Source organism: Sinocyclocheilus rhinocerous, unplaced genomic scaffold (genome assembly GCF_001515625.1).
Source record: "Sinocyclocheilus rhinocerous isolate Xijiao unplaced genomic scaffold, SAMN03320098_v1.1 scaffold504, whole genome shotgun sequence".
In the NCBI taxonomy this organism is placed as follows: Eukaryota; Metazoa; Chordata; class Actinopteri; order Cypriniformes; family Cyprinidae; genus Sinocyclocheilus; species Sinocyclocheilus rhinocerous.
The window spans coordinates 1,009,719-1,022,842 of record NW_015645076.1 but is presented as its reverse complement, the minus strand read 5'-3'; the positions used below and the strand labels follow the sequence as shown (position 1 = coordinate 1,022,842).

At 38.3% G+C, this 13,124-nt stretch overlaps 1 pseudogene; it reads left to right on the top strand.

Annotated features, from left to right (window-relative positions):
* Positions 1–12,284, top strand: part of LOC107705492 (dynein heavy chain 11, axonemal-like) — a 14,533-nt pseudogene extending 2,249 nt beyond the window's left edge.
* Positions 12,285–13,124: the final 840 nt, after the last annotated feature.

The window sequence follows — 13,124 nt, the reverse complement described above, 5'->3', positions numbered from 1 at the left end:
CACACACTCACACGATGCGCAAAACTCCGCATTTGAACGGTCAATAGCAAATACTTAAACTAATAGCAAAACATACTTACAGTAGCTGATTCAGAAGTGCCAGATTGTCATAGCAAAGTCAGAATTACCTTCTCTCCTAGGTTCACGAAATGGTCGTCCATAAAATGCATTGCTGTTCTGTTGTAAGTGATCTTAAAGATTCCTAAATGCATCTACTTTCGTAAGGCCAAATAAAGTGCTTTTGCTTTCGCCTAGAAACACACAGCGTCTCTCTGACATGGCTGCTTCAACACTAACTGCGGTTACTGACACCATGCCTTCTTTCTTTGCGTGCACATTTGCGGCGGGATTATGCAAATATTTCCACATAGTGGGGTAGATATGTGGGGGCGTGTTAGAATGAGCCGTTTTAGGGGGGCGTGGCAGAGTCTTAACTTTGATAAAGAATATCTCTTTGGTTTTGAGACTTTAGTCTTTGCAACTTCAGGGATCTTATCTATGCACAATCAGCTTGTAACACTCCAAAGAGAAAGGAAAACTTGAAATCGCATCATATGACCCCTTTAAGTACTTTCTGTTCATCAAAGAATCCTGAAAATAATGTATAACAGTTTTCACAAAAGTATTAAGCATCACAACTGTTTTCAACATTAATGAATAAGAAATGTTTCTTGAGCAGCAAATCAGCATATTAGAATAGGTGTGTTCGGCTTGAAGTGGCGCTGCGCAGACCGATCAGTGTATGACATCAAATTACTGTGAGAGTCATACACCGATCGGTCTGCGCCGAACACAACTAATGATTTCTTAAGGAACATGTGACACTGGAGTAATGATGCTGAAAATTTAGCTTTTTAAATGATAATATTTCACAATATTACTGTTTTTTTTAACAAAAAAAAAAAACTTTTGAATCGTAGTGTATAATTACAGTAGCTTAATTTAAGAACAGTAGGTCAATGATAAGATATTTTGTTATCTAATGCAATGACATTCATACATTATGTGTGGATTAAATGTTTAGATTATTTTTGGGGCCATTTTATGTGTGTATAAAAATGTGTATAAAGATGGTGTTTGTGTGACCACAGTTCCTTGGGTGTTTTAGGTCTGTTTTCTTCCACTATGAGAGAACTCTCTGCTATATCTCATGATGGGCCGAAGTGGATTGTTCTAGATGGAGACATCGACCCCATGTAGATTGAATCACTAAACACTCTCATGGATGATAATAAGGTTGGTCATCATGATATAAAATAATAATGCCGTAAATGTGTGTACTTTGTAATTGTTTATATTAATTTATGTGTGCATGTCATGTGTGTATATATTAGGTGCTTACCTTGGCCAGTAATGAGCGGGTATCACTGACCCCCTCCATGAGCTTACTGTTTGAGATCAGCCACCTGAAGGCTGCAACCCCGGCTACAGTATCTAGGGCTGGAATTCTTTACGTGAACCCTCAGGATCTGGACTGGAGTTCGTAAGTGACAGTATTCACCGCATTGATATTATACCAAATACTGCAGTTTGTGTTTGAGACACTCAGTCCCTCATTTTGATTGACAGGTATGTGACAAGCTGGATAGACACCTGTCAGGCCCAATCCGAGCGAGCAAATCTCACTATATTGTTTGATAAGTATGTTTCCTACAGTCTGGAGCAGGCCAGATGCAACCTTAAGACAATCACACCTATACCTGAGACAAGCATAAGAGACACACAATCCAGCACACACTGGCTACATATAAATATGTATAGACAAACTTTTCTGAAACTTTAATGTATGACTGTTCTTTGGGTGCATTAGATGCTGTGTTGTCTGTTGGACTGCTTGCTGACTGAAGAAAACACCCCTCCGGACTCTTCCCTTGAGCTCTATGAGTTTGTGTTTGCATGTGTCTGGGCCTTTGGAGGGGCTCTATTTCAGGACCATGTTAGTACTGAGAATTCATGTACCCTGTTTACTGTAAGCCACATATCTAATGTGGTATTTGTTAGTACTGAGAATTCATGTACCCTGTTTACTGTAAGCCACATATCTAATGTGGTATTCTCTCTCTCTCTTTCTCTCTCTCTCTCTCTCTCTCTCTCTCTCTCTCTCTCTACTTTTTTGTTTCATTTTTTTCTGTTGTCAGCTAATAGACTATCGTTCAGAGTTCAGTCGTTGGTGGTGTAAGGAGATGAGAGTTGTGAAGTTTCCCCTCTCAGGGTTCAGTGTTTGATTACTACATCGACCCAAACACCAAACGGTTTACTCCATGGAGTGAACGCATACCTCCATTTGAGCTGGAACCTGACATCCCTTTGCAGGTCAATTTTGAACAAAGCACAAAATACAGTATCTGTCTGTATTATACGAATTTATCAGTTTGACTTCTTGAAAAATCTTGAAAATAACTATAATGATATCTATATTAGCGTCCACATCAATGGATGATAATGTTATGTTTATTCTAATGTCTATTGACACACTTTAATTATGTTATGTGAACAAAATTGCAGTATGCAGGCTTTAGTAGGAAGGCTTTTGATTGCCTGTCAATGTTTTATCGTTGGATGTGATTCCAATGATATTGTTCCTTTGTCATTATCATTATAGTTGTGGTTTGGACCCCACTAATTTATTGGAGTTAAAATGATAGTTTAAACTTTCATAGTTATAGTTATTTTTCACAGTTATTGTTCTTGGTGTGATCAGACCTTTCATTTATGTTAATGAGATGAGATATTCTTTAGGTAAACCTATAGAAATAATCAAATAGCTGTAAAGATTCTCCTCTGTCGCTTAACTGTTACATAGTAAACATTTTGTCCTTTTGAAATTTTGTCCATGTGTACAGACAGTATTGGTTCACTCGGCAGAGACAATCTACCTGACGTATTTCATGGAAGCCGGTTATGTTAGTCGGAAATGCTGGTGTAGGGAAAACTATCCTGGTCTGGGATAAGATTTCCAAACTCAAAGAGGAATTCATGGTGGCAAAAGTACCTTTCAATTACTACACGACCTCAGCCATGTTACAACGTGAGTGAGATGATGGAAGCTGTATATGGGCACAATGTATACTCTCATAAACACTAAAAACAATAACATTTGCAACAATAAACAATATAAAAAATCACTGCACATGTATGTTAGCAATCGATTATATACACATTTGCAAGGTAAACAAAAATCATGCTTTTAGGCATGCAGGAGGACATCATCATACAAGTGACAAGCATTATTTCCATACTGTAGGTGTGCTGGAGAAGCCTCTGGAGAAGAAGGCAGGCCAGAACTTTGCTCCTCCTGGCACTAAGAAGCTCATCTACTTTGTGGATGACCTAAACATGCCTGAGGTAGATGCATATGGCACTGTTCAGCCTCGCATCCTTATCAGACAGCACCTAGACTACTCCCACTGGTATGACAAAATGTGTACATCAAAGCCTGTATATGAAACAGACTTATTTTTAAATATGCTTTTAATAAACTTAAATGTTTGTATTTTGTAGGTATGACCGTCAGAGACTAGTACTCAAGGAGATTCATAACTGTCAGTACATCACCTGCTTGAACCCAACAGCAGGAAGCTTCTCAGTTAACCCTTGACTACAGGTAACCATAACAACCCATGCATATCCAGCCCTCATCTTAAAGTAACCATAGCAATATTTCACCCCTGACTAGATGTAATTATAACAACCAATACATATCCAGTTTAGTATCAAGTGTAGACTTGAATAGAGCCTGGACAAAGAGTTGCTCGAATAAGAAGGGTCTGATTTTATTATTTGGTCTGTAAAGTTCAACTGGTTGTACTTCCTGTGTCCTGGCTGACCTCAATGGTACTGTGACATGCTATTGGCAAAGCAGTGGTATTAAAATGCTGTGCCTGATGGTGACCCCAGTAATGCTGTGTATATTTAAAAAAATTGAGGGCCAAGCACAGAGCCCTGAGGCACTAGTTGATAAAGTTAGTTGATAAAGGAATATTTGGGGGTTAACAGTGTTGAAGGGTGCAGTCAAGTCCAGCACAATACAGAAAAATAGACTATAGGTAACAATCAAAATCAACTCATGTTCAACCTTGAAGCAGAGTTAGCCTGCTTTACAATTTTTTTTGACCAAACAAAGAAAAGTCCTGTCCAAATACAACCATGGTTTTACATTCCACACTTCTTTCTCTCTTTATTCTTCCCACTGACAGAGGCATTTCTCAGTGTTTGCTGTACATTTCCCTGGTGCGGAGGCTCTGAGCACTATATACAGCAGCATTCTGAGTGGTCATTCCCAGCAGGGTGGCTACAGTTATGGTGTTAGTCGTATGGCCAGCACACTGGTCCAGGCTGCCATCTGCCTGCATCAGAAAATGAGCCAAAACTTCCTTCCCACAGCCATTCGGTTCCACTACATTTTCAACCTCAGAGACATCTCAAACATTTCCAGGTGTGTGTCTATGGAACAGATTAAAGTGTGTGCATCTGTGCAGTTACTGAGTACTATGGCCGTATGTATGTATACAGTGGCCTAATTATGCCACTCTGTATATTACACTGCTGGTAGTTTAGTTACTTTATACATATTAGTGTTGACATGCTGTTTTCTGTGTTCTTATGTTTTGTGTGTGTGTAGGGAATCTCTTTGCTCTGCCAGAGCAAGTGCGGTTCTCTATAGACCTGGTTCACCTATGGCTATGTCTTCTCGTGTGTATTCAGACAAACTGATGGAGGAGAAAGACGTGGAGCTGTTCAACAAGATTCTGCTAGACACGGGCAAGAGATACTTTGAGGTGAGCATAACTTCTCAAAACCCTGGTGGGGCCTCCAGTGAATTGGAAGGCCATTTATCAAAAATAATATTTTGCTTTCTCTTTCTCTTTGTAGGGTATAGATGAGTCTAATTTTATCAACCAGCCATTGCTCTACTCCCATTTCGCTCACGGTGTGGGTGAGCCACGTTACGCACAGGTGACTGACCTGGAGAAGCTTCAGAAGACCCTGATGGAAGCTCTTGAGCACTACAATGAGCTGTACTCTGACATGAACCTGGTGCTGTTTGAAGAAGCCATACAACACATGTGAGCCATCTAGAAAATAGCAAAATCACATAATTCAGGGTTTTAAAACTGTATTTAACAGAATTTACGTACAACCTATTAAATAAATAATGCATACAACACCTTATATAAAATTTAGTTTGTCTTGAAGTTTACATTAAAAAAACTTGACTTCTGAGTTATCAAAGATATTCTGAAGGTTAACAACCTCCTTTGTTGAAGAATTTCATTTTTAAATGTACTTTGTACCCTATTTGTGGAAAGTGCTGCAACTGAAGCCTTATTGTTGTGTGTGTGTTTGTGTCTAGCTGTAGGATAAGTCGTATTCTTGAGTCTCCTGTGGGGAATGCCTTGTTGATTGGAGTAGGTGGTAGTGGGAAACAGAGGTTGTGTCGGTTGGCTGCTTTTCTCAGCATCCTGGAAGTATTTCAGATCACACTGAGAAAGGGTTATGGCATCAGTGACCTGAGGGTAACACACCCACACATGCACTGCATTTCAATGATCTCTTTTTATTTGAAGCTTAATATGAAATATTGTGAAAAGTTTTCTCAAACTTTTCTTCTTTCTTTCTAGAGTGATATCGCTGCACTGTACATAAAGGTGGGAGTGAAGAATACTGGCACAGTCTTCCTGCACACAGATGCCCAGATTCCTGATGCTGATCAATGACATGCTAGTAGTATCAGGTACACATTGCAAACTCCTCTCACATTTCCTTCTCCTTCCTCTCAATCCTGTCAGTAGCTCTCAGTTTGTTGGTGTTTAGATATGTTTGTTTGTGTATAGGGGATATACCTGACTTGTTCAGTGAGGAAGAGGTTGATATGATCGTCACCTCTATTCGAGTGGAGTTGAGGGCGTGACACGCGTGAAAACTGCTGGAACTTCTTCATTGATCGTATACGCAGACAGCTTAAGGTTGGCTTCCTTGTTTTGAAGACTGCATCCTAAGTATATATTATGAATAAAAATGCAAATGTCACTCTGATGTAATGCCCCTCCTGCACTGTAGGTGGTGCTGTGTTTTTCTCCGGTTGGCTTCACTCTTCGTACACATGCGCGGAAGTTTTCTGCTCTCTTGAACTGCACTGCCATTGACTGGTTCCATCCTTGGCCCCAGCATGCACTGCAGTCTGTCAGCAGCACTTTTATACAAAATATCTCTGGCCTGGAGGTAACAGAGACTAGGGACAGTGAGGAGATATGTTTTTTTAAATTAATACCTTTATTTAGCAAGGATGCATTAAATTGATAAAAAGTGGCATTTATAATTTAATTTGTAAAATTATAAATGCTGTTAATTTGAATTTATTTATTTATGTATTGAATTAATTTGTTGAACACAAAAGAAGATATTTTGAAGATTGCTGGTAATCAAACAGTTGGTGGTTGCCATTGACTTCCATAGTATTTTTTTTTCCTACTATGGAAGTCAATGGCAACCACCAACTGTTTGATTACCAGCAATCTTCAAAATATCTTCTTTTGTGTTCAACATAAGAAAGCAACTCATACAGGTTTGGAACGACATGAGGGTAAGTAAATGATGACAGAATTTTCATTTTTGGGTGAACTATCCCTTTAAGCTCCTGCATTACACTCTAGAATTTTTTCCCTCTTATGATGTGTTTAGGTTTTTCATTACCATTTTATACCCTTCCTGCTTAATTCAGGTTGTGGGTTTGCTGTCGGGCCCTTCCCAATCCTTCAGTACCAGTCTGTAATTTTTCTTGAGGAACAAGACAAGTCTTTTATAGTCATGCAGTCCTTTTATTAGGATAGAAATATCAGTATACAATATTATTCAATGTGATGTTTTTTTTATATTTCTTAATGACTTTCAGGTGCCCATACCTATGACTGAGGGCTTAGATCTCATCTCCATGTTAACAGATGATGCTACCATTGCTCAGTGGAATAATGAGGGTTTGCCAGGTGATAAGATATCTACTCAGAATGCAACTATACTGACCAACTGTGAGCGCTGGCCTCTGCTCATTGACCCCCAGCTGCAGGGCATCAAGTGGCTCAAGAGTCGCTATGGCAACAGCCTGAAGGTCATTAACCTCAGCCAGAAGGGGTGAGGGGTTGATGAACTTACTGCAGAAATTACATCGCAGGAGATTTCACACAATGTGAAAATAATGACCTCATAATTATTCCAGAATATTTTTTGGAATATTTATAATTATTATTGTTATTTTCTTTTTTGCTTTGTTGTTCACAAAATGTTTATTTTCATATTATTTCAACAAACTGTCTCTATTTTTTATTCAGTTTAATTCTTCTGGATAAAATTAAATCCTGTTCCGTAGTCTCAGGAGAGCCTGTATTGATTGAAAATCTGGAAGAGACGTGCGTGCGTGTGTGTACTTGTCAGATCTGAAACCCTTTTGAGTGTTACTGATAGTTATCTGTGTGTATTTGTGTGTATTTGCAGTCAGAGCTGACTAAACAGCAGAACACATTTAAAATCGAGTTAAAGCAGCTTGAGGATGCGTTACTATTGCGCCTCTTCGCGGCAGAGAGTAACTTCTTGGGAGACGACGTGCTGGTGGAGAAACTGGAGAGCACTAAACACACAGCCACAGAGATTGAGATGAAGGTTCGTCTGTTTTCAACCATTTTTTCTTGTAAAATTAAATATGACTGAATGGTGTGGAAATCAATGTCAGTTTGCCATTATCAATATGCAGGAAGTCCTTTTGTCATGTGGTAAGAACCAGTAAGCACAAAGTGATATCACGGTGAGAACCACTGATAAGCACCATGGCTGGGTGTCACATCACTAACTTTGCGCTTGCATTTTATCTAGATTTTGAAAACATTTCTAATCTAACATTTTGCACATCCATATTTGTCACTGACCCACATAAGCTCTCTTTCAAACCTAGTGAGCTTCTTTGCTGTCTGGGAAATAGTGACAGTAAATACTTTCTTACAAAAAATATTTTTTATATCAACTTTTATTTTGAACTTTCTGTTAATCACAGAATCCTGAAACAAAACCATAACTTTACCAAAAGAGCACAACAGTTTTTAACTGTGATATTAATAAGAAATATTTCGTGAGCACTAAATCAGCATAAATTAGAATGCATTCTGAAGGATCATGTGTCATTGAAGACTGGAGTAATGATGCTGAAAATTCAGCTTTGCATCACAGGAATAAATTACATTTTTTAATTTATAAAATAGAAAACTGTTTTAAATTGTAATGATATTTTACAGTACTTGTGTTTTTGCTGTATATTTGATCAAATAAGTACAACCTTAGTGAGCTTAGGAGAAAACATTTTAAAAAATCTTACCGACCCCAAACTTTTGAGCGATAGTTTAAGACATTATACAATGTGTTAAACTGAGCTGAAGGTAATACACTCTTATTGGTAGCTGATAGAATGAAAAAAAAAATAGCCAAAATAAATGTGATGTTTATTTATGTGAGGTATGGACATTAATATTCTGTGACACTTTCTGTTGAGTTCTGTGGTCACAGATCCATCACAGACCCAAACAAAGTGTCTTATAATGCAGCAGAATTTTGAACAGTCTTCATGTTAGAAGGTGTTGTTTGTAACCATTTTCCCTAGAAAATTAGACAAGCCAGTCTCTACCAGAGTTTTCTGTTCGCTTTCTCACACTCTTTTTAGTTGTCATTTGTTGTTTCAACTCGGTCTGATTCAGCTTTTGTGTTGTGTAGGTGTTGGAGGCGAAGGTTAATGAGGTGAAGATTAACAAGGCTCGTGAACACTACCGGCCTGTGGCTGTCAGAGCGTCCCTCCTCTACTTCATCATCAATGACCTTAACAAGATTAACCCCATGTACCAGTTTTCCCTTAAGGTGCGGCCTTGTTTGTGTCTGTGTGTGCATTCTGTAGGACAGTTGTTCAGGCCTTCCTGCAAATATTTACAGCTGAGGTGTGTAATTTGCCACCAAATGACATTAATATAAATAAAAATAAGTGTTTCAAACAGGCCTCCCTACATCTATTATTTATAAGATAAACCGGTTCTTTCCTAAACTCAGAATGATTGAGTGCAGCTGTGTTGGGCTTTTTGAGAAATCACTTTAATGCCGTAGCCTTTTCTTATGTGTATGTGTGTGCGCTTGTTATGTTCTCTCTGCAGGCATTTAACGTTGTGTTCCATAAGGCTGTGCAGAATGCAGATGCCTCTTCAGATGTAAAGACCCGTGTGAATGCGCTGATAGACTGTATCACCTTCTCTACATTTAATTACATCAACAGAGGCTTGTTTGAGAGAGACAAGCTGACCTTCGCAGCACAGCTTACTTTTCAGGTAACCCACTCACACATGAACACTTACTGTTATTACACACGCTAACTGTCCTTTAAAACACACATATTACAGTATGTTGGATGGTTGTGTATTTTATTTTTGTGCCTGTGTGTATTTCAGTTGCTGCACTTAGGATGGGATAAATGCAGAGCACTAATTCCGAGTATGGGTCACCATACTTGGCCACATGTCACGTCACTTTCACACTTAATTTAATGAGTAAAGAGTTGGATCCTCTGGAGCTGGACTTTCTGCTGCGCTTCAACATCGACCAGTTATGTCAGCCCACTGGACTTCCTTTCCAACTCTGCCTGGAGCGCTGTTAAAGTAAGCACAAATCTTGAAACGCAGACACACACACTTGCTTAAAGACCTGGGGCTGTATTACAGGAACACCCTAACTTACAATCCTGTCCTGTCCGTTTAGTTACCATGGTAATTTCTCTCAGGAAATAGAACATTTTCAAATCTTAAGTCAAGAATTTAGATAGGAAGTTTCTGTAATACAGCCTCTGAAGATTATCACCTGAGACACTCCTGGTGTCTTCCTGCAGACAATGAGCTTCACCGATGAGTTCCGTGGTCTGGATCAGAGTGTCCAGAAAAAGAGAAACTCCCTCAGGAATGGAAAAACAAGAGTTTGCTCCAGAAACTCATCCTTATGAGGGCTCTCCAGCCTGACCGGATGACATATGCTGTCCGGTAAGTCTATGATATGTAGTATGTGTTAATTAAAGATAGCATGAAACATTGTAGGAAAGACAAATTAAAGTGTCAGTTAATCTCACCCTCATGTCTTGTAAAGCCTATTAGATTATTCTTCAGAACACAAATAGAGATATTTGTAAAATTCTCTCATCCTTTTTGTCCATCCACAAGTCCACAAAACCAAAACTTGCATGGTGAAAGTAATCCATATGAATCAATGTATATTTATCAATATAAACATTGATCAACATGCATAGAGCACATCAAATATGGTAATCAGAGATTCAAATTTACTAGCTACAAGCAAGCATGTTTGAGCTTCCGTCTACTGTATTTTATTAGCTCTATGTTTATATGTGAATAATGAGAATAAACTGTTCATCATATAAAGTGATCATGTCTCTGTAGAAGACTGGGACTAAACCATACTAATTAAATGTTACATATACAATGTCTTCATATACTGAAGCTTAAAAATGTTGGCTGCATGGACTTTCAGTGGTGGGACAAAAAAATGAGACAGTATTAAAAATATCTTCATTTGTGTTTCAAAGAGGTTTGGAACAAAACTATTTATAAACACACTAAATAATGTGTTAATTAAGACCTAAAAAATGAATGAAACTTAGGTTTATGGGTGGAGTTAGGATACGCTTAGTAAAAAAATATGAATGTCAATGGAAAATCCATACACATAAAACAAAAACAAATGTGTTTGTGTAGGAACTTTGTTGAAGTGCAACTAGGAGTACAGTACACCGAGGGCAGGAAGATGGAGTTTGCATGCTCATTTAAAGAGTGTCGTCCTGCTTCCCCTGTATTCTTCATCCTGTCCCCTGGAGTGGACCCCCTAAAAGATGTTGAGTCCCTCGGTAAAAATTCACACTGGCTTTTCTGTCATCTCATGCAAGAATATTTAACATTTTGTTTGTCGGAGAGAGTGTGTCATCATCTTGACTATGGTACTGCATCTTGACCCAGTCAAACCCTGGCCCACCAGTTCAGGAAAACTATGGATTTGCCTAGAAATTGAGTTTGGACTGACATTGTGAACAAAGCCTTTTGTGTATTTTTGTGTGCATGTTATGCGTGTTTCGGTAAGAAGCTGGGTTAGCTCCATAATGTGTCTCTAGGACAGGGCCAGGAGTATGTTGCTGAACTTGCCATGGAAAAAGCCTCTAAAGAGGGCCACTGGGTCATTTTACAGGTGTGTCTTTGTGTATGTTATCTGTATATTTCTGTTATTTTATGCATGTACATCATGCAAATGCTTGTGTTTCTTCTAGAACATTCACCCGGTGGCAAAGTGGCTGGGAAGTCTAGAGAAGCTTCTTGAACGTTGCTGTGTGAACGGTCACCAAGACTACCGAGTATTCATGAGCGCAGAACCTTCTCTCACTCCACAGGAACACATCATTCCACAGGGAATTCTAGAAAATTCCATCAAAATCACTAATGAGCCACCCACAGGCATGCTGGCCAACCTACATGCTGCTCTGGACAACTTTGATCAGGTAAACAAAATGAAAAAAAGTTGCATGTTGTGCTGGAGGCCCCACCCACTGTAAAATCCTATTTTGTCCAAGAATCATGCTTCATTAGCTGTATATCAGACATCAAATATGTTCTGATAGGCTGTGATTGAAAGGAAAACACAATTTTGTAAGGCTTCAAACATGTCAAGAATGGGATGTAATACAAAAACCTTTGCTTATGTGTATGATTAAGTCATGTAATTTTAGAACACTTTTGATACATGCAAATGTGTGTGTCTGTATAGGACATTCTGGACCAGTGTTCCCATGAGCAGGAGTTTAAGACCATCCTGTTCTTAGTGTGGCTGAAAGGAGGAAGTTTGGGTCACAGGGCTGGAACAGGAAGTACCCTTTTAACACCGGAGATCTCACCATATCAGTGAATGTGCTCTACAACTACCTAGAAGCCAACTCACAGGTGTGTAATTAACTATGGGACACAAATTCATCTTTCTGTGTGTGTGTATGTAATACAGAGCCATGTAAGCAAAGGTGTGTTGCCCAGGTACCATGGGAAGACCTTCGTTACCTGTTTGGTGAGATCATGTATGGAGGTCACATTACTGATGACTGGGACAGGAGACTGTGCAGAACTTACCTGGAAGAGTACATGCAACCTAACCAGGTGTACACTCACACTCAAACACACATGCACAATGACTGGAAGACTGTTATAGCACAAACACTGTAGTAAAATTTGAGTCAGCATGGTAATATTTTATTTGTTCAGTCCAAATTGGATTTATCAGCTGATGTTGGGTACTTAGTTGTGGACTCTTTACACATAATTAAATTTAGATTAAGTTACTGCTAGATAAAACAAAATAGCAATATTATGACAAAGATTCACCGTTAAGAGTACTGTCTTAAAGAACACTTTCCTTTAAGATAGGATGTTGGATTGTTTATTCATCTTCCATAATATACATAATGTTGTGATGCCTCAATCCACTTTAAGCATTTAAAATGACTGATTTTAGTTTAGTGGGAATTAACTATATATTGGTGCAATATTGGTTATTGGCCATTATTCATAAGTTTACAGTATTTATTTTTTTGTCTATTTTTCGTATCGGTCAAAATTGAGCATGTAAATTTTCATGTTCATTCGCCATATTTTTACATTTAGATTACTTTTGCTGTTGTCTAACACTCACTCAAAGTTAATCTTTAAAAACTACTAATTGCATAACACTGTTACATGTAAATTTTAACAAATTTAAATAACATTTTCAGACTATGCATACAATGTTGTGATGCCTAAATTCACTTTTAGCATTTTATAATCGTATTTTTAATTTATTTAGACCAAATAGTATTGGATTATATTATCTGCTATTTATTGGCCAGAACATAAAAATAATGATCAATTTATTGGATTTGATATTCGATTTTCACTCTTGGGTGATTCCCATGTATTTTGGCTCCTGATAAACATTTAATCAAATAAACACACAGACTAACACTTTTCTCACTGTCCTTAACTGAATATGCTGGAGTTTGTTTTTGGATGAGCGAGGATGATTTTTCT